Here is a 21,920-nt window from a genome sequence, read left to right on the forward strand (position 1 = left end):
CTGGGGAACTAGCAAGCTCCACCCATGTGATTTGTATGGGGCGCTCACAGGGCAAAGAGTTGAGGCAAAGGTTCATTTAAGCATAGAGTCACATCAAATGAAATGAGCCAGGTGCCCCTGGAGAGGTAAGAAGGATGCTGTAAGCATAAATAAGACACACCCTCCCCTGGCCTGCAGAAAGAGCCAGCTCCCTCGGGAAGGGAGGAGGGCTTTGTCTGGGAGAACGCTTCTTGTTTTACAAGTGTATTTTCTTTCTTTTTAAATTTTCAATCAGGAAGTTCCATTTTTATTTGGTGGGCACGGGAGAGGCAGGACACAGAGCCACCAAGACCTTCATGAATGCAGGGCCTGTCACTTGTCCCAGGGGCCACGGTTAGGGATGTACTTGACTCCACAGCCATCCGGGATGAGGCGCTTCTCAGCCACCATGTCCTCAAACTCCTCGGTGTTAAACTTGATGAAGCCCCACTTCTTGGAGATGTGGATCTTCTGGCACCCAGGGAACTTGAACTTGGCCCTGTGTAAGGCCTCAATCACATGCTCCTTGTTTTGAAGCTTGGTGCGGATGGACATGCTGACCTGGCCAATGTGGACTCTAGCCACGGTGCCTTGAAGTTTCCCAAAAGCACCTCGCATCCCGGTTTGGAGCCTAGTTTAGGGAGAGCAGAAATTAGCCAGGCCGGAGGCACAGACAAGCAGCAAAAGGCTGTCTCCTAGGTCCCTTAGGGCAGCCTAAACATACCAATAGGCTGCAGACACTACCGAGGAAGCTTGCTGCTTGCAGCCATTGCACACCGGTCCCCACAAGGAGGAGGACGGTCGGCTTAATTGGCTGCAAGCTCTGGTGCATTTTCAAAGGGGGAAAGAAGCACTGGTGGTATAGTGGCTATGAGTTGGCCTGCTTATAACAAGGTCAGCAGTTCGAAACCACCAGCCACTCCTTCAGAGTCAGATGGGGCTTTCTGGTCCCTTAAATAGTTATAGTCTCAGAAACTCACAGGACCGTTCATTTGTCTGTTTTTGTTTCAAAAGGAAGGAGGATCACAGCTCCATAGAAGCCGCTTGCTAATTAGTAATTAAGTTCATCCTGGGGCCTCCTACATATTTCTAATTCATCTCAAGCTACAGGCTTGTGTCAGAGTGTCTTGAGTCTTCCCTCAGACTGTGAATCTGGTGCAGAGGTGCCCAACTGTTCCCAGGTGATAACTCTGGGGAAAATGTCTCAGGACGTCCTCCCAGCCTGCCCTCAAGATTAAGGCATCCTCCAGGATGTTATCTCGGGACTATTTCCCTAAGCTGCAGGGTGCTTGCTCCCGTAAGCAGGCAGAATATTCATGCTTTAGCAAGCAGAGCGTTCATTCTCTTGGCAGACAGAAGCTCCAGTCCTGTCCCTGGCCGAAGATCAGCCATGGAAAATGTTAGGGATCACAAAGGTCTGCTCTGTAGTCATCCCCTGGGGCTGGCGCGGGACCAGGAAGCATTTCTTTACATTGCCCATGGAGCTACCAGGAGCCAGAAGCCAACGCAATGACAGCTAACTAAAACAGAAACGTTTTCCTGAAGTGAAGGCTTCCATGTTTATATTGATGTTGGAAAACTGCTGTTCCCAGAGATCCAAGTTCCCCTTGGGCATCCAAGTAGCAGTGAGCTCCCTCTGCTGTGGGAGATCTCACAAAGCCAAGCCTTCAGGGGCCAGTCCTGAGGCCTCTGTCCTGGGAGACACATCTTCTACTAGCTTAGTAACCAAGGCCACCAAGAAGGGTCTTAGAGTGTCCTTCTCTGATGTCCTCCTTGGCCAATGGGGCAATAAGATGTTTCCACTCAAAACGTTTCATTCCCAGGGGCTCAGACCAGATTCTTGGACCTCACTGCCTCTTCCTAACAACCCTGCAGAGTTGTGTACCTGTACCATTATCGCCCTGCCCATTCCACAGATAAAGAAACCCAGCATCACAAAAGTATCGGTCTCTTTGCTGCTCGCCTTCCCAACATGATCACTGAAGACCAAGCGGGTGCATAAGCAAATGTGGTGCAGAGAGCAAATGGTGCCCGGCTATCAAACGATATAGTGTCTGGGGTCTTAAAGGCTAGAGGTTAAACAAGCAGCCATTAGTAGGGAAGTAAATAAGCCTACATGGAAGAAGCACACCAGCCTGTGTGATCGGGAGGTGTCGACAGGATCAGGCATCAAAAGATCCCAAACAAACAATTATATCCATGCAAACCAGGGGAATTGGAGTGGAACCCAAAGCCCATCTGTAGACAATTGAACACCACAGAAGGGTTGTAAAGGAAGGCATGATTCAATGAAGGTGTAGCATAGCACTGACAAAACGCATACCATTCCTCTAGTTCCTGAACGCTTCCTTTCCCATCTCTCACCCCCCTCCTGCTCCACCCCACTATCATGACCCAGTTCTACCTTACAAATCTGGCTCCCGACACACAGGATTCAGGAAAGACAAGCCCCTCAGGAACAGTAATGGGAGTAGCGATACCAAGGGGGAAGGGGGATGGTTGGGGAGGGGGAAGGGGGAACCCATCACAAGCTTGGATATATAGCACCACCTCACTGAAGGGGATGCATAACAGAAATGTGGGTGAAGGGAGACAATGGACAGTGGAAGATATGAAATAATAATAACCATACACAATCAATCAAGTATTCACAAAGGTGGGAGGGTTGGGGGAGGGAGGGGTAAAAAGAGGAGCTTAAACCCAGGGTTCAAGTAGAAAATGTTTTGGAAATGATGATAGCAACATATGTACAAGTGTGCTTTATATAATTGATGTAGGGAATGTTATAAGAGCTGTAAGAGCCCCCAATATTATGATCTATAATAATAATAGAGTTAAAAAAGGAAAGGTGGCCAAAGGCTGGCTCATGTCAGTGATCATTTGGTCCCATGCTGGCCGATGGAGAGTTTGCTGGTGAGGTCACTGAGGACGGTGCTGGGCTCTTTCACTTCTTCGTGTGCCCCCTTGGAGCAGGTGTCACCCCTGGGAGGCGGTGGCGATGGTTATGTGGCTTTGCATGGGTTCGGACCCATGGAGACACTATGCACAATACTACGAACCAAGATACGGCAAGAAAACAAAACAGAAACGATTATAGGGGAAAATAAATTTAAAATGAAAATGAAATAGGGTTCCTGGGGGTGGGGGATGGAGGAAGGGGAAAAAGGGGAGCTGATATCAGGGAGTTCAAGAGGAAAGAGAATGCTCTGAAACTGACTGTGGTTGCAAGTGTCCAGTACTGCTTGATGTGACTGAACTACGGGATGTTATGATATCTAGCAGAGCCCCCGATAACATGATGAAACATTCCAAGAAACAGGTGATCATTGGAAACTCACTAAGTTAGTTTCATAAAAAAGGTCTGCACAGAGCTGATATGCAAATGTTTTCATTTAAAAACAAAGCGAACCCCGGCTCGGTCCCTCGCCCTCCTCACCATCATGCCTATTCCTGGTCCCATTGGGTTGCACCCAGTGTGTCCACCCACCTCCTGGAGGGCCTCCCTCCTGCTCCCTTTCCCTGCTCTGTGCCAAGCAGGATGACCTTCTCCAGCGACACCTGGGTGGTACAGTAGTTCATGTGCTTGGCTGCTGACTGAAGGGCGGGACGTTTGAGTCTGCCCAGAGGCACTTCTGCAGAAAGACCTGGTGATCTCCTTGGGAAACATCCGCCCCTGGAATCCCTAGAGAGCACCCACATGCGGCTGTTCGATGGAAACGACCCAGGGACCACTGGTGTCATTTGGGGGTGTTTGTTGTTGTTTTGTGTTGTGTTGCTTCTGCTGTCTCGTAAGGTACTAGAAACATGTTGAATGACTTTCAGTGGTACTTGCAATCTAGCAAGATACTGACCTAAACGAACGAAACCCTTAGCAGAGGGGTTTTCAAGGTCAGTGGCAAACAGCAGGGGAGGGACTGCTGACCTCAGGCTTTCCTAACGACACTCCTATAAGCACTTACAAGGATGGCAGCTAATACTCCCGCTGCACGTGAACCTGCTCCGTGAACCTGCTTCGAGGTCGTACCAGCATTCCCGGAACTGCACTCACTTCCTCAGTCACAATGGGCCCCGATCCTCCGAGAGGACCAGGAGAGACAGCTCCCTGGGCTGTGGGCAGGCCCTTCTGCAGAGAGAGGTTCTCTCCATTGCTAAGTCTGGAAATTGGGGTGAGGCTCCTGGGAGAGCCTGGGGTCCCTTTTGCTTGGTGCAAGTGGTGGCATCCCATGAAGTGGTCAGGGGGGCTGTCTCCTGAAGTTGGTGGCCCCGAAACAGCCATTAAGATCGGTTCCTCAGAGTGCTAATGACAACCTTCCTCACTAGGAGAATCTCCCCTTCCTGCCAGCGTTGGTGGATCTGGGGACACTGTCCTGGGAGAAACCCAGCCTTCATGCATGTGCATAGAATTGGGAGCCCAGCCTCTGGCATCTTGCCATCAGATGAGTGCTGGGAGTCTTCCTTCTGCACTGTCCCCTTGTCCAGCACACCTCCATGGCGGAGAATCCAGCGACAGTCACAGCGCCGTCTGGGCTGGGGGACCCTGAATCCAGCAACAGTCACAGCACCCTATCTGGGCTGGGGGGACCCTGAATCCAGCGACAGTCACAGCGCCGTCTGGGCTGGGGGGACCCTGAATCCAGCGACAGTCACCGCACCCTGTCTGGGCTGGGGGACCCTGAATCCAGCGACAGTCACAGCGCCCTGTCTGGGCTGGGGGGACCCTGAATCCAGCGACAGTCACAGCGCCCTGTCTGGGCTGGGGGGACCCTGAATCCAGCGACAGTCACAGCGCCCTGTCTGGGCTGGGGGGACCCTGAATCCAGCGACAGTCACAGTACCCTATCTGGGCTGGGGGGACCCTGAATCCAGCGATAGTCACAGCGCCCTGTCTGGGCTGGGGGACCCTGAATCCAGCGACAGTCACAGCGCCCTGTCTGGGCTGGGGGGACCCTGTTCGAGATACAGCACCAGCCTGACCTGCCTTGGAGCCAGTAGCTCCCTGATTTAATGAGGGCTGTGGGGGATTATCAAGTCCTGAACTTGCCTGGTGCCGTGAAAGAGGTGTCTTGTTCTGCGGGCTCCCTCCATGTCTCTTGGAGTCAACACGAAAGGAAAAGGGAGTAAGTTGAGCAACTATTTGGGGCCGGCGCCTGATATTTGAATATTACATGATGAAATATTGGGCCCATCAAGTCTGTTATTCTTGTAATTTTCTTTCTTTTTTCTCCTCACCCTTCCTTCCACCTCAAGTCACCTTGCACCCGCCACCACCCCCAGGCCTTAACTGCCTGCAGCTCCCTTGTAGGCCAGTTGGAAGGGCCAAGATAACCAGGGAGGCACAGCCGCTGCTGCTGCAGATCTTGAGCTTGCATGGGGAGTGGAGGTTGGGCCTGCAGAGGCATGGGGCAAAGGGGCTGCTGGCCAAGGCTTCAACTCCCAGAGCAGGGCTGATTTAAAGTCCCACTCACCCCGAATCCTTCTCCACCCAAGATCATTTTCCAAAGGAAAATCTCGTGGAGAAGGGCTTTTCTGATTTAGTGGTGTTTCGAGGCTTAAAACCATTCGTGATGTTAAAAAAATAATAATTAAAAAAAAAACTAGTGGTCTAGTGGGGAAATGGTGCGAGCTCAGCCTCTCAGCCTTTAGGCTGATTAGCTCCGGACGGCCTTTATACAACAATACTCATGGCTGTTTTTCTGGTCCTGACCCCCAAAGAACCTCAAAGCCCTTGGCTGCAGTCAGCAAAGAGAATGGAGCCGTCGTTTGCACGATCCTCACCTGCCCACAGCCAGTGACCCTTCGCTGCCTCTGAGGCCCCTGGAGGGGGACTTCGAAGCACTGGGCCAAAGGAAAATCCCAGTGAGGTCCAGCAGCTTCTCTGTCCTTGGTGTGATTTGTCTATCTACACAGTGAGAAAACATCTGGGCCCTCTGAAAGAAGGCTGTGGACCGAAAGGCAGAGGAAGCTGGAAAGCCGAAGGTGACCCAGTCTGGCGGGTCCCGGAGGAGCCTTTTCGATGAGGAAAGAACCGGTCGTTGGGTGGGTGACCATCAAAGTAGGACAGCCTTCAACGAAGTATTGGTTGAGACTGTGAAACACTGTTCTGGACGATGAAGTCTGTGAAACTCATGTCCACTGAGAGGCCCTCTTCCGCAGGTGAAAATGGGAACGCTGAATGGTGGTGCCCTTCAGCCGCCAGTGGACGCTGGCTACAACAAACATCCTCTTTGACCCTTGGGAAGCCCAAGGGAGGTGCCTCTTCATCTTCAGCCCGAGACCTGGCCCTTGATTCTACAGCTGAGCCCTGTGTCCCAGGGTAGGATGAGTCCGGCCTTTGCAGCTGTGTGCACTGTGGCTCAGATGTCTTGTGATTGCGGTGCATGGAGCTGAGTTTACTGTGGTGTCGTGTAACCAGGACTGGTCGGCAGTTCCGGAAATCTGAGGGTAAAAATAGCCCCAGCGCTGCCAGCTCCTGGCCGGTGCCACCACGGTGGGGCGGGATGTCGGGGTGGACGGAAAGTGCTGAGTTCCCAGATCTTTTCTTCTTTCCTTCCGGTGGCAGGAGGTTCTCAGAATAAGAAGAGCTGGGCCTTGGATTTCCCCCAAAAGGTTTCTCGGTGATTCCCAGGCCTGCTGAGTCAGTGCAGTTGGTTGGGTGTGGGGGTGCTTTCAAGGAGGGCTGTTGGTTTTTTGAAAGAGGAGGGGTGAAGAGAGAGCCAGCCTGGGTCCAGCAGTCCAGGGCGGAGCCACCGAGAGTGCCCACAAGTTGCTGGCTTCCCGTAACCCCAACACTCCCTCACAGAGTGTTCGTGGCCTCCGACCACCTTCCAAAAGCCCCTGCTCGACCCATCTTCCTTGGCTTTGTCGACTCTGCCTCCAAATCTTGAGATCTCTGACTAACGCTTCCCCCCAAGTTCTTCCTTTTCCACCTCTCCAGGTTAAATATTGGTTAAATCCAATATCCCTCCATTCGACTCTAACACCCAATCCGCCTGTGCAGTAGTTTCCACACTTTGCTACCAAGTATTCATTACAAAAACACCCTGGGACCCTCTGACGTGGACAACATACCTCTCTACACACTCTCCTGGAGAAAGAGCACCATTCGCACCGAGGGAAGAGGCTTTGGAGCTAGAAGCACGGCTAACTTCCAGAATGTCCCTCCCCGCAAGTTATTCTTGTTAGGTTAACATAATACATTCAAAACGTTCAGGTGGTTAGCAACCTTCTCATCACCTGCTTGAATGAGGTGACGTGGATAATTGGATGATGTGGATAATGTTGGGCTGCTGGCCACAAGGTCAGCCGTTTGAAACCACCACCTGCCCCCTGGAGAAAGACGAGACTTTCTACTCCCATAAAGTTACAGTCTCGGAAACCCACCAGAGCACTTCTGCTCAGTGTCATTGCTAGGCTAATCTTTTAAATAAAAGACACCCCTCAAGGGACTTGGTTGGCCCTTGAGCTTTCCTGAACCCGACTAAGACCAATTAACCTCTGCGCTTAATTTGGTCTCGATGGGCAGGCTAAATTGGACAGGCTCAGCTGAATACCCAAGAGGGTGGATCCAGACAATGCTTCACCAACATGGGCTTTAGTGCCGGAACCACCTGGTTCTCCAGCACTTTCTGTGTGGCCTTGGCCAGTTCAGTCCATCTCACTGAAACTCCATTTTCTTATCTGTCAAATAAAAAGAACAGCAGCTCCCCTCTAAGTGTGCTGAAGGAACCGGAGCTTGGTTATGCAAACCGCTTAAGACAGTGCCTCAAACCATATTCACTGCCACTGAGTTGATGCTGACTCACAGTGAGCCGCTCTATAGGCAGAAGAGAGCTGCCCCTGTGGATTTCCAAGCCTCGTCTTTCTTCCCCAGAGTGGCTGGTGGTTTTGAACTGCTGACCTTGCCGTTAGCAGCCCAACATGTAACCCACTGTGCCCCATAGGGCTCCTGTCGCAATGTCTGGTAGCTATTTTGTAAAGAAAATAACTTGAATGCGTGCTTTCCTCACCGTGAGTGACTCACACCAAGTTCACCGCGGTGTCATTGCTGATAGCCACCATGGAGCTGGCTCTCACTCTGGGTGGTGGGCGTAGGTACAGCGAAAGCAGCACTGCCGGGTTTGACATCATCCTCGCTGCCGCCGCCCAGCTCTCGTCCAACGTCGGGGTTCTTGTGCTGTCTTAGATTCTGTGAGCTGCTAGGGACAGAAACACTGCGGAGAAGGTGGCCTAGCCGAACAGCGTGTGTTTTCTCACAATTGAGAAGATCAGCAGTGTGAATTCAGGACACCAGCTCTCGGGGAAGCTGATCTCTTTCTACTTCATGGGGAATCTTCCCCTCCCTTCCTCGGGCATTCTCTCGGGGCCTCTCGGTGAGCCTATATCTCCTCCCTTTTCACACATGCCTTCTTCTCCCCCAAACCTGATCTTTTGTATCTCAAAAGTAATTAGCTTAAAATACATCCTCCTTCCAAGACAGGGTAGGGGTTGGTGTTTAAACCCACAGGTATAGGGGGGCGGGAGGATTTATGTCTATATGTATAGGGGTTAGGATTTACAACACATGTTTTGGGGAGACACGATTCAATCTGTGTCAGTCCATCTCACTGAGGGTCTTGCATGCCCTCGTTGGCCCTTTGCTGTGGCAAACATACTTCCTGTGCAGATTGAACTCTCCTGGTGACATGGCAAAGGCAAGGGAGCAGGACAATGTTCTACTGTGAGTCACGGCTAATCTGCATTGGCTAATTTGCAGACGGGGATTGCCAAGCCTTTCTTCCTTGTCTGTCCATTGGAAGCTCCACAAGAACTTGTCCACCGTGGGTGCAATACCAGTGGCGTAGCTGACGGCTTCAGAGCAACATTGGAGCCGTTGTAAAGCTGTGAACCGACAGGCAGGTGGTGAAGAAGAACAGCAGCGATCGTGAACAGGAATTCTGTGCTTATTGTGCACCAAGGACTAGGCTCACTACCGGCTCAGCCATCCTCCTGACCCCATTGTACAAATGAAGGGACTGAACACCACGTCCAAGTTCACCCAGCTAGTTGCCTACTTCATACAGGCTTGGACCATGTGAGGCAGGGCTAGAGCCCACATGCATGGAGCTAGTCCCTGTCAGGTTGCTTCTGGCTCATGGTCACCCCATGTATATGGACAGAATCGGGCTCTAGCAGCTGGCAATGCTATGACCTGTGCTGGCAGGCTGATCTTCTGAGGCTCCTCTATGTGGCTTGGGACCACAGGGCTCTCAGTGGCCAAGCCCTCAAGAACACACCGAGGATTGGTTCCTGTGAAGTCCAGCGTCAATGCCCCAGGAGGACCCCAAAGTTGGGGTCAGCAAGGCATACCGGCTCAGTTAGAAGGCAGATGAAGCTGACTCCACGGTGTCCCACCGCAGAGATGGTGACAGGGAAAGGGACCCACGCTCCCGACGGGAAGCGAAGGCTGCAGAAGGCAGGCAAGCTTCGCCCTCCACGTGGCTGGTTAGGGCGGTGGTCTCCCGAGTGGATTCTCCACCAAAGCAGGAGAGAATCACTCCCTTAACTCCCCCCTGGCGTCCTCCTGCTGACTCATTGCCCAGCAAGCTCACAGCACGGGCGGGGGCGGGTGCAGAAAAACTGACAAAGCCTGTGATAGAAAAATAAAACCGGATTGGAACATGTAGCTTCGTTCAAGACCAACTCTGAACCGCGCCTCGCCTGCCAAGCCTCAATTGTCATCTGATGGCAAAGTCCCTTCTTAGTCACTGTCTGCCCCACCAGAGGGGCTTGTAAAGCAATTACAAGAACCCAGCCGTAATCTCTTTCTATTTACATCTTTCCGATTTTATATCCCGGGTTTTCCAGAATTTGCCCTCCCTGAACACCCTGGCCCATGCTTCCCTTAGCCCCAAGGCCTGAACCGCCAAGAAAGCTTCTCAGCATATGTTATTGTCTCCCTGTGCCTGATTCTATTACGTGGATCAAGGCCTCGTGGCAGAATCCTGGGCTTTTGTGTCAGCTTCAGAAAGCCCAAAAGAGAGACAAAGCAGCCCCTAGGAAGTGAGCAGCCCCGGGGAGATGTGAGCTGAGCCCAGCTCTGGGCTTGTTTCAGAAGTTTAAGGGAGAGTTCCGCGATCTTACAATTCCGGGAACCTTTTCAATCCCCCAGGTAGGAGGTGGGTGGCCTGTTCGGAGACAGAGCTGCTTTCTTGGACAGGGGAACCTACACACCAGGGGCTGCAACTGAGTGGCAAAAGCCACAGCCGGAGACCTGGGGGCCGAGCCAAAGACAGCGTGCAGGTCACAGCCCATCACAGATGCACGACTGACACAGTATGAAGAAGCCAAGTTAGCGTCTGCCTTCCCAGCGGGCACTGTGTTTAAATTCTCAATGCCAATCCTCTCTGTCCAGCTCTAACACACACACACACACACACACACGGTAGAGGGATGCAGAGGGAAGCCTTGGAAGGCCCAGGTAAGGAGGACTAGAGACATGGTGGGCCTCACACCCTCAGCACTGCTTCTTTGAAAACTTGCTCCCACCTTCTGATGACCTTCAGGAAAACCTTCCGAAGAATGGGGATTGCAGAAAGCTCACCTGCGCTCCCACGAGACCGATGCCACGACAGAGGCAGCCGTTGGAACAGAACAAGGGATACTGGGTGGCTTAGAACCAGGAAAGGGGTGTCTCAGGGTTGCCTCCTTTCAACCTATGTATCCAATCTGATGTTGGCAATCGATCTGAGAAGCTGGACTCTGTGAAGAACGACTCGGATCACGATTGGAGGAAAGCTCATTAACCACTTGTGATATGCAGATGTCCCAGGCTTGCTAGCTTAAAGCCAAGAGGACTCAACAACGGACTTACTGATGAAGATCCAAGATAATAGCCGAGGGGTCACACCTCAGCGTAAAAGATACAGCTGGACAGCTGTCACAGCTGGACAGATAAGCAGCATCATGATACATTGAGCAAATATTGGAGTCATGGGGTGTCCTCTCACTTGGATTCACAATCAAGAGCCAAAGAAGTAGCAGGCAGGAAATCAGCGGTGTATTGCGTTGGGAAAATCTGCCAAAGACCTTTCAAAAGCATAGGAAAGCAACAGCCATTGCCTTGAGGACTGAGGTGCATCTGGCTCCAGGCATGGGGTTTTCAGTCACCTCGTGTGAATGCAAAAGCTAGGTGATGGATCAGCAGTCTAAAGAAGAATGGACGTGTTCGGGTTCGGGTGCTGATGGAGAATCATGACTATACCACGGGCTGCCGGAAGAATGGACATTCTGTCCTGGAAGAAGGATGGGCAGAATGCTCTGTAGAAGTGAGACTGCGCCTTCATCCCTTTCCTTTTGGTTGTGTCATCTGTAGGCACCAGTTCCTGCCGCCGAGGCTCAGGCTTGGTACAGCAGGGTGACAGCAATCAAGAGGAAGTCCCTCAATGAGGCGGACTGGCAGAGCGGATGTGCCCATGGGCTCGAACCTAGCACCATATGATGAGGATGGTACCGACCCGAGCAACTGTCGTTTCCTCTTTCACATGAGGTCTCGGAGAGGCGGAGCAAGCTCGATGGCCCCTAACAATAAGCACACCCTTCTGAGTTCAGCACCAGGCTGGGACTGAGAGCGAGTGGTCAGAGCTATGGTTGTGGTAGGCGCCTGCCCTTGAGCTTCTGAAACCTTGCGTCCCGAGGGAGAGCGCTTTGATTTTCATTCTTAAGTTCTACCTACCGCACCCTGACCTTGACCCTTTTTGGTTTTTTAAGTTGTCATTAAAATAATTCTGACTCACAGCAACACGGTGTATTGTAGAGACCTGTGCTCCACGGAGTTTTCAAAGACTGACCTTTCTTGAGAGGAATGCCAGGTCATTCTTTCAAGGTGCCTCTGGGCCATTCAAGCTTTCATTGAATAGCTGAGTCTTTAACCCTCTGCACCACGAGGGGCTTCCTAATCCTATGTAGCTTTAACAAACGACACTCTCGCTCAAAAGTGACTGTGGTTGAGTAGTCCCGTCGGGAGAGTACAGGTTTACGTAAGGCTGGTAAGCTACTGTAGCAGAGACGCCAATCAGCTGGAAGGATATTTTTCTCGCACGTGATAGTCTGGAAAAAAGAGGCTGTAGCTGGCAAGAAAGCTCTGCTCCACACAGTCACTCAGCACCCATGTTCTGTCCCATCACGCTGCTCTGCCATCCTCTGGAAAGTTGACCTCATCTACAAGGTTGAAGCTGGTCCCTTCGGTCCCACATCAATGTCCCTGCCCACAGGAGGCAAGGTAGGCCAGAGACAGAGGGAGATTGATTTTCTGTTGCAGTAAGTGATGCCAGAGTTGCATATCTCAGCTCTGCTCAGTCTGCTGGTGAGAACTTAGTCACATGGTCCTACCTCTCTACAAGGGAGGCTGAGCTATGTGGTTTCTAGCGAGGTGACTGCCACTGCAGGTGTTACGGTTTCTGTATGATGATATGGATGTGGTGCATTTAATGACCTATGCATTGAGAATTAATTCTTAGAATGATGATTCTGAGGCATTATTAAGTCTATATATAGATCCTTCTATTCATCTATCTAGCATCTACTTATCTGCCTATCTATTTTTATCTACATTTAGAATCGCCACCTTGAAGCAGGCCTCGGATGCTGCTCCTAGCCATCTCTGTTGACGGGGGGTCGACAGCAGCGGAACACCATCTAGTCCTCCTGGTCTCAGGGTGGTGGAGACTGAAGCGTTGCAAGCTAATATGTAAAACAGTTCCCGTGCATTCTCGCTTCCACTGGCCCTCGACCGTCATTAGTATAAAGTGCAGCAATCGATTGAAGGAGCCTGTGGATAAGATCATGACTGTCATCCCCACGCTGGATTTGTCTTCCCTTGGGCCCCACCAAACCAGCATCCCTGTGCCCATGGACCGACTTCATAACTAGCCCCCGTTATAAACCGGAGCTTAAAGGCATACCGCTTTTGGTGACGCCGCGTTCTTTCAGCCAAAGGACTGAAAAGACTTGAAAACAAGTGAGTGAAAGTCTCCTTAAGGTTCCCCCAGTGCAGACACTATAGCCGAATTCCCCCCGCCCCCATTCTCGGCAACACCCCTCAGGGTTGGGGTGCCACGCGGGCCCACTGAGAGTACAATGGCACCAGACAAGAGGGGCTGCTGTTGGCAGTTCCCGACGAGAGCCTGACGTGGGGACTGCTGGGCCTGGGAAGAGCTACACCAGAACCTCCCCGGCCAGAAGCTCAAGGGTAGGAGGAAAAATCCTGGCAGGGCTTGGAAAAACCCAGGGCCTGGGTTCCACAGCTCCAGCAGCTGCCAGATTTTTATTGAAGGAAAATGATTTTTCTTTCAAATATGTGTTTCCCAACCCCACAAGCTGCCTCGCACATGGGTTGTAGCCGTGGCCCCCCACAGCCTCTGACTCAGCCCCCACCCCTCCCCAGGCACCCCCATGGTGAACCGCCAAGAGTCTGGCCCAGAGGAGCCAGCTAGTTCATTGTCGACAGATTGTCACCCTCCAGAGCATCAAGAGCCGCAGTAAATGCGTGGTGTGTCAGCCATGCATGTCTGTCTGCAGTTATTAGTGGCTCTTCAAACTCACCGAGCTTCCACCTCGCGGAGGGACTTGACGGATTAGTACCACCTCTGCGCGGACAGAGCGGACAGAGATGCCCAAAGCCGCTCCGTGAGCTAGTGCCCTTGCCCGGGTTTAAGCCTTAGCTTCTAACACCACATCCCACGTTGCTTCCATCCCAGCAATGATCCCGACTAACACAAGTGTGCATGCGGTATTACAGGAACAACAAGAGCGAGAATGCCAAGGCACTGGTAATGCATACTCCTAATCACTTCCATTGTGTCTCTGTCACGCTTCCCGCCTGCCTTTCAGAATGGCTGGGGGCAGGCTCAGCCCCTCGACTCGACTCGAGGGGAGGCAGGATGGGACTGCTTGCCTGCTGGGTTAAGCAGCTTACAAGTATTCACCCACTTGATTCTCACAATGGCATGCTCACGTAGACCCTAAGTATCCTTGCCCCCCTTTCACAGATGAGGCGGTCCTGGGTGGTACAAATGGTCAGCACACTCCGCTGCTAACTCTGAGTGCACCCAGAGGTGCTTTGCAAGAAAGGCCTGGCAATCTGCTTCCAAAAACATTTCAGCCACTGGAAACCCCACGGAACCCAGTGCTGCTGTAAGCCATGAGGGGTCATCACGGGCCAGACTTGAATTAAGAGCGCCTAATTGGGTTTGGTTTGTGTACAAATGGCACATTTGAGGTTCAGAGAGGCTAAGCAACACCTGAGGTCATATTCCTCATAAGGAGTCATACTAGAATTTGGACTCAGGTCTGTCTGAATTCATGAGCTCGCCAGTCTTAGCAATGGGCTATATATCATTAGATGCTCAACAGGTGTGTTGAGTTCATGAATGGGCCACGTAGGGGTGGACCAGGAGGAGGAGAGATGCATGGAAATTATGTTTCTCTCTGATGCAGTAGTGTGGTGCTGGGGACAACCACAGGCCCACCGTAAAGGCCAGCCAGGAGGACTCGATGGGGGTTAGGGAGTGCTTAGCTTCTGCTCCAGGCCTGTCCTCCACCCCCTGGACACAGCAAGCATGGTCATTATCATGGGCACCACCCCGGGACTGGAGGAGCCCCTCATGGTCCATCTCTCTGACCCGCAATGTGAGGCAGGCAAGGAAGTGGCAGAGTTGCCCCCGAAACCCTCCAGCCTCACCTCCAGGAAAGAGGCCTGCACTCTCTCTGTGTGTGCGTCTGTCTGCTATGGATGACGTTAGCATTAGCAAGCTGAGAAGAGGAGCCCACTGGCCCTGGGCCTGCCTCCCCAGGCAGGTCGGTGGCAGGCAGCTCAGGTTGGGCGCCGGCAGCTGGCTTAGCTGAGACACGTCTCCTGACCGCAGGCTTCAGCCGCCTCGGCTGAACTGTCTCTGAGCCTCCTCCCGGGGCTGCCACGGCTGACACTGTGGTTCCTCCGTGGCTGACAGATGACAGAGGGAGCAGGGAGCGTCACAGGAGAATTATAACTGCCCACGCCTTCCTCTTACCCCCTGGGCTACCGCTTCCCGGGGGACCCCCTTCCAGGGTGTGAGCATGCCATCATCACAGCCACAGTGAGAAAAAACATCCAAAGATGACAATTGCAAAATCCAAATAGGATGAAGGGAAGAGAGTATCAGACCTTACACCGTGAACCCCCAATTTGTGCAAGGAGACAGTGGACAGTGGGAGCCCAAAATCCATCCGCAGACAATCTAGTCAGATGAAGCCTCTGGCAGACGCCCTCTGGCCACAGGCAGGGATGCAAACCACTGTACTCTCAGACAGAGACGACTGTGAACTTGATTACGGTGTATCAAACGCCACATAGGATACTGGCTCAGGCGACCTCCCTCCACCCGCCCAAATTTGCTCTAGGCTTCAATACTTCTCATAGGTTCTAAAACAGAAACGTGTTCTCTGGCTTTTAAAAATATTGTTGGTGGTCTTTACTTTCTTATACTTTGTTTTTATTATTATCTTTATATTCACCTTCTTCTCTTCTTTCTGCTTCATTTTGAATGACACACAGAAGGAGTGGATGAAAAGGGACAAGATTGAAAGCAGCGGTCTGTCCAGGACAGGAGGTGGGAGGGGAAGGAAAATGGGGGCGCAGACCAGGGGCGCAGGAGTGGGCAGGGAGCATTCAAACTGATCGTGATGATGTACATACAACGCTTCTTAAACGTGACTTAATAATGGAAGGGCATTGTAACATGAAGGAAACTACTGAAAAAAGAAAAAACAACTTTCTAAGGAGCATTGTCAAGACTGGATGGGGTGTGATGGAGTGTGTGTGTGTGTGTGTGTGTGGCTGTGAATGAGGAATGATATGTGAAAGGTCCTGCTTGCCTTCCAGGATGGGTTCTTTGAGGGAGAAGGCAGAGAAGGTTGAATCAATGATGAGGGGCCTGTCCACCTCCTGGTCTTGGCAATAGTAAACTTTTCTCTCTTGAATCCCTGTCCGGGGTCCCCTGGCATGGAGGGAGTCCATGGTCCAAGAGCCCCCACCTGGGCAGGCTCATCTGGAGACCTGTGTCCCAGGCTGCTTCCTGGGTGCCGCCTCCCCTCCCTCACACCTCAGAATCTGCCCTTCCCACCTGTCTCCCAAGAGTGCTGGGGGTATAGTGGGTTACCTGTTAGGCTGCTCCCCACAAGCTCAACATGGAAAGATAAGATACATCCTCAGAAACCCGCAAGGCAGGTCCACTCTGCCCTATACGGTCACTGTGAGTCAGAATCCACTCAAGGAGGGTAGGCTGGGGAACGGGGAGAAGAGGGAGAAAGAGAGAGCCAGAGACTATGAGAGAGAAACACACAGAGACTCAGAGAAAGAGACTGAGACATCTCTCCCAGGTCCATCCCCTTGAAGAGACTGCCATATCAACAGACCTCTATGCTGGGAGATGTCCTTAGACCCAACTGCGCTGCCTAGCGGGGCCTGGTGTGAAATTGCTACGGATGAGCCTCTGGGGTGCTAGCTTCATTCCCAGATTAGTCTCACCCACGACTGTGGGGTTTCCCACAAGAGTCTGGCTTGGTTGCTAACCGGAACTCTGTAAGCTGCAGAGCGATGCTATGTAAGAGTGTGGGGCTACATCCCCAATGTTGGGTGACCTCTGCCTCAACACTCAGACCTGAACCCTCCAGCATTGTGGCCTGGGTGTCTTGGAAACAGGGAGATGGTGAAATGCTCTTCTTAATTATGACACTGTTTTCTTTCCAAGAGCTTTAGGGTCCAAAGATCCACTGCCATTGAGTCTGTTTTAACTCAGAGTGGCCCTATGGGACAGTAAAGACAGTCTGATCTTTCTCCCACAGGATGGCTGGCTTTGCTGTCAGCAGCCTAATTCATAGCCCATGATAACATGGGGGAGCAGAATAAAAATGCTCTCCCCAACCCTGTCTCTGCCAGACCAGCCCGTCTGCTGCACATAGCACTCTGGGGTTGAGTCAGGAGCTCTCGAGTCCCTGATGTTGTTTTCTGGCCATGTTAGCCTATGTCAAAGTCCTGGTGGTGTAGTGCTCATGCGTTGGGCTGTGACTTGCAAGATCAGCAGTTGAAAACCACCAGTCGCTCTGAGAGAGAAAGACAGAGCTTTCTACTCCTGTAAACAGTTACAGTCTCAGAAACTCACAGAGGCAGGTCTATACTGTCCTATAGGGTGGCTGTGAACGTGCATCCACTTGATGGATGGCAGTGAGATTTGAGGGGTTTTGGGCTATGCTAGGAAGGCATCTGCAACAGCTTGAGGCGATGACACTCCTGTCCCCTTTACCATTCGCTCAGACCTGAAGATGTAGTGGTTAAGCTTTGGTGGTCAGTGGGAATTTTTAGTCTCAATAGGTAGAGAATTTTTCTTTGTATCATTGACAATGTTCATGGTGTGAAAATCTTTTCTCCATTCCTGCTGATCTAGTCTCGGTCTACAAACGTTCTCTTTCCTAATCCCTATAATACCATTTGTAATATGTTCATATGTATCACATCTCTATTATGGAAGGAACTGTACAAAATCACGTATTGGCATGGCATTTTCAATTATTTGGTCTAACTTTATTCATTTCTGTTCACCCTCAACCCACACCTCATTTAACCATACTTTAGGACTTGGTAAATTGAACAAATCGAACATTTTTGTGCTTTATTATCAATATATTGAAAATTATATTTTAAAAATTTTATATTGAACTTAAAAATTCAATTTTTGTGTGTTTCCTTCTTAAAAAAAATCTAAGGATTTTTTTGTCTTTGAACAGGTACTTCTTTTTGTCATTTCAAATGTGTCCTCTGGGAAACAGATATCACTGTAAAAATGAATAATTTCAGAAGAGTTTAATAGACTATTAACAATGGATGCTAACTGCAAAGATTGGCAGTTCAAATCCACCAGCCACTTCTCAAGAGAAAGGTGAGGCTGTCCATTCCCAAAGAGAATTACAGTTGCAGAAACCCTATATAGACTGGCTATGAGTCTGTGGCAGTGGGTTTGGTTTTTTCGTTTTATTAACAATGAGATCAGAAGCAAGTAGAAACCCCGCCAAAAGCATAGTGCAGAATCTCTGGGCTGGTAAAAGTAGGGAGTCCGTACTACACCTTGCCTGGAGGTGAGGAGCGAGAGCCGGTGCTAGTGTTTGGAGAGGCACCTCTGATGAAGAGACAATCCCGCTGGCATCTTTGATCAAATAAAGTAGCAGGGAGGAAATCGCACTAAAAACACTTTGGCTTCGTTTCCTTCTGAAGAACTTCTTGTCAGTGTTCCAGTGGGGCCAATCCAAAGGGCAACCTTGAACGCACGGTTGAAGTCCACGCAAGTGAGTCAGCCTTCTCGAGATGGAAAGCAGGCCAGAGAAAAAGGAGAAGCTCTCTAAGCGTAAGAAGCAGCCTCATTCTTTGTTTCTCTGACCCTGGGTCCATGGGTGGTGCAGCCCACTGAAGTGCTGGACTCCTAACCAGAAGGCTGGAGGGGCACCTTGGGGGGAAAGGTCCACTACTTAAAAGTCAGCCATTGAAAACCTGTGGAGGACAGTTCTACCTTGCACACCTAAGATCACTATGAGTTGTAATCAACTTGAAGGCAACGGATTTTTACAAACTTTCTGTATCTCTTTCATCTCAGACAAAAGAGGAAAAAATAACTCTCACCATTGAGTCAATGCTATAAGATCACGGCGATCTTATAGAGCAGAGTAGAACTCCCCTGTAGGTTGCTGAGACTGTAAATATTCATGGGAGTAGAAATCTTCCAGTTTCTCCTGAGGAAAGGCTGGTGGCTTTGAACTGCTGACCTTGGGGTCAGCAGTCTAATGCACAACCCACTAACCATCAGGAGTCCTCATCTCTCATAGTTTCACATATTTCATTTTAATGCTCAATGGTCCCCAAATGAACGATCGCAGAAAATTTTCTCTCCTATAGAATTATGAAAGGAATGGATACCTCTGTTAGGAGAATCACATTTATCCAAGCCAAATCTCTAACATAAAATGCATTTTTCATATGATCGGCGATTGCCGTTTCATAATTTCTGTTAAAAAATATTGCCAGCCTTGACCCAATTTCCACCTTGCGTTTGCAGGTCTTACTGAGGTGTGAGTCTGCTGTGGTGTGAGTCTGCTGAGGTGTGAGTCTGCTGAGGTGTGAGTCTGCTGAGGTGTGAGTCTGCTGAGGTGTGAGTCTGCTGAGGTGTGAGTCTGTGAGGTGTGAGTCTGCTGAGGTGTGAGTCTGCTGAGGTGTGAGTCTGCTGAGGTGTGAGTCTGCTGAGGTGTGAGTCTGTGAGGTGTGAGTCTGCTGAGGTGTGAGTCTGCTGAGGTGTGAGTCTGCTGAGGTGTGAGTCTGCTGAGGTGTGAGTCTGCTGAGGTGTGAGTCTGTGAGGTGTGAGTCTGCTGAGGTGTGAGTCTGCTGAGGTGTGAGTCTGCTGAGGTGTGAGTCTGCTGAGGTGTGAGTCTGCTGAGGTGTGAGTCTGCTGAGGTGTGAGTCTGCTGAGGTGTGAGTCTGCTGAGGTGTGAGTCTGCTGAGGTGTGAGTCTGTGAGGTGTGAGTCTGCTGAGGTGTGAGTCTGCTGAGGTGTGAGTCTGCTGAGGTGTGAGTCTGCTGAGGTGTGAGTCTGCTGAGGTGTGAGTCTGCTGAGGTGTGAGTCTGCTGAGGTGTGAGTCTGCTGAGGTGTGAGTCTGTGAGGTGTGAGTCTGTGAGGTATGAGTCTGTGAGGTGTGAGTCTGTGAGGTGTGAGTCTGCTGAGGTGTGAGTCTGTGAGGTGTGAGTCTGCTGAGGTGTGAGTCTGCTGAGGTGTGAGTCTGCTGAGGTGTGAGTCTGCTGAGGTGTGAGTCTGTGAGGTGTGAGTCTGTGAGGTGTGAGTCTGTGAGGTATGAGTCTGTGAGGTGTGAGTCTGCTGAGGTGTGAGTCTGTGAGGTGTGAGTCTGTGAGGTGTGAGTCTGCTGAGGTGTGAGTCGTCTTCCAGCCTTCACTTACTCCTTACACGGGAAGTTCTCCAGCGACACTATTCAGTCTCCAATCATGTTTGGTTTGGTGAAAAGTAGAAAGCTTATGGCAAAAGAACTGGTGATTTACTTCATTTACATCTTCTTTTGAAGGGTGAAACGCCAGATTTTCTCCTTGAATAATCAAACTAGCAATCTCCACACAAGAAGCAACCGCGCTTTCTTGTAAACATTTCTCACTGATGATAAATTGAGATACATTGTTTCAGATTCTGCTACCACATCTCAGTAGATCAACAATATTCTAATGTGATGCCGTTGAATCTTTGTCAGTAATGTTTAATCTTTATTTATTTGAGTGCATCAGTTTCAAGTCATTTCAAATTTTAGTACATTAGTGTTCCATAATAACCAATCATCTCGGTTATAATAATATATCCATACTGAAAATAGGGTCCCTGGTGGCATAGTGGTTAAAAAGCTTGTCTGATAACTAAAAGGTTGGCAGTTCGAGCCCACCAGTCACTCCATGCTAAACAGATGTGGCAGACTGCACCCATAAAAATCTACAGCCTTGAAAACCCCTAGGGGCAGCTCTTCTCTGTCCTGTAGAGTCACTGTCAGTTGGAATTGATTTAAGGGTTGTAACTTTGGGGTTTTTTTTCCTGACGTTCTATTAAATATTTCATATCTTAAAATGTTCAAGTATTTTTCACTAAATATTTTATAGTATTACAAAGTCTTACAGTACTTTCTAAAAGTTTTTTTACTGATGGCTACTGATAAACTTCAGGAAATTTTAAGCACTATATGAGGGGGTAACCCCCCCAAAAACAGAATGTTTTTTCAAAGCTATATATTTAATTTTTTTTTTTTACAAAACAACCTTTCACTTTCAAATACTTGCCATTGCACTTAATGCATTTGTCAAGTCTGCGATTCCATTCTTGGAAATCTTTTTCAAATTCATCTGTTTAGATGGCTGACAGCACCTTTCTCATTTTTTTCTTCACCTTTTCTACATAGTCACATCACTGCCCTTTCATGTCCCTCTCCATTCGAGGAAACAAAAAAGAAGTCACACAGAGCAAGGCCAGGTGAGTCAGGTGAGCGGGACAAGAGAGGCATGCTGGGTTTTTGTTTTTGTTTTCAAAAACTGGCACACTGAGATGGTTGCTTGAGCAAGTGCATTGTCATAGCGGCAAAACCAGTCCCATGTCTGCCACAAATCAGGTCTTTTTTGTCACATGCTGTTAAGCAATCTTTTCAAAACCTCTAAATAGAAAGCTTGATCAACAGTCTGACCTGGTGGAACGAACTCCAAATGCACAAATGAGCATCATCTTGATGTTTGATTCCACTTGCTGAACTTTGGGGGGAGGGGGGGCGGCAAGGTGACACTGGTGTCTTCCACTGGCTTGACTGATGTTTATTTTCGGGTCATAAGAATAGCACCATGTCTTGTCACCAGTAATGACCTTGGGAAAAAGTCTGGGTTGCATGTTTCCAGTCAATTCTCTTTTTGCTGGTCAGAATCCAAGCCACACATTTCTCAGTGACCCTTCTCATTCCAAACCTTTCCTTAACATTCACTGAACCAAGCTCCAAGAGAGTCCAGCTACTTCCCCATCTCTTCAGTGGTCCTCAGTTAGTCTCTGAGCACAAGTGCAGGAATTTTGTTGACATTTTCATCCATTCGGAAGTTGACAGACCTCTAAAACGAGCTTTGTCATCAATCAACATTTCACCTTTTTTTTTGAAATGAGAAAACCACTCGTACACTTGAGTTTTTCCCATGGTGCTGTCCTTGTAAGCTGTGTTCAACATCACAACAGTTTCTGTGGCATCTTTTCCAAGCAGGAAACAAAATTTCCCAGAAGACACATGCTGTTCTCTTAAATCAGCCATCACAGAAAACAAGGTTCAGGT

General features: G+C 50.1%; 1 non-coding gene across 1 annotated transcript; it reads right to left on the reverse strand.

The window, feature by feature from the left end:
- Nucleotides 1-704: 704 nt before the first annotated feature.
- LOC142454007 (small nucleolar RNA SNORA70) lies at nt 705-838 on the reverse strand. Its single transcript, XR_012785546.1, has one exon. It is a non-coding gene; the product is annotated as a small nucleolar RNA SNORA70 (small nucleolar RNA).
- Between the last annotated feature and the right edge of the window lie 21,082 nt (nt 839-21,920).

The sequence above is a fragment of the Tenrec ecaudatus genome, chromosome 7 (genome assembly GCF_050624435.1).
Source record: "Tenrec ecaudatus isolate mTenEca1 chromosome 7, mTenEca1.hap1, whole genome shotgun sequence".
Lineage (NCBI taxonomy): Eukaryota > Metazoa > Chordata > Mammalia > Afrosoricida > Tenrecidae > Tenrec > Tenrec ecaudatus.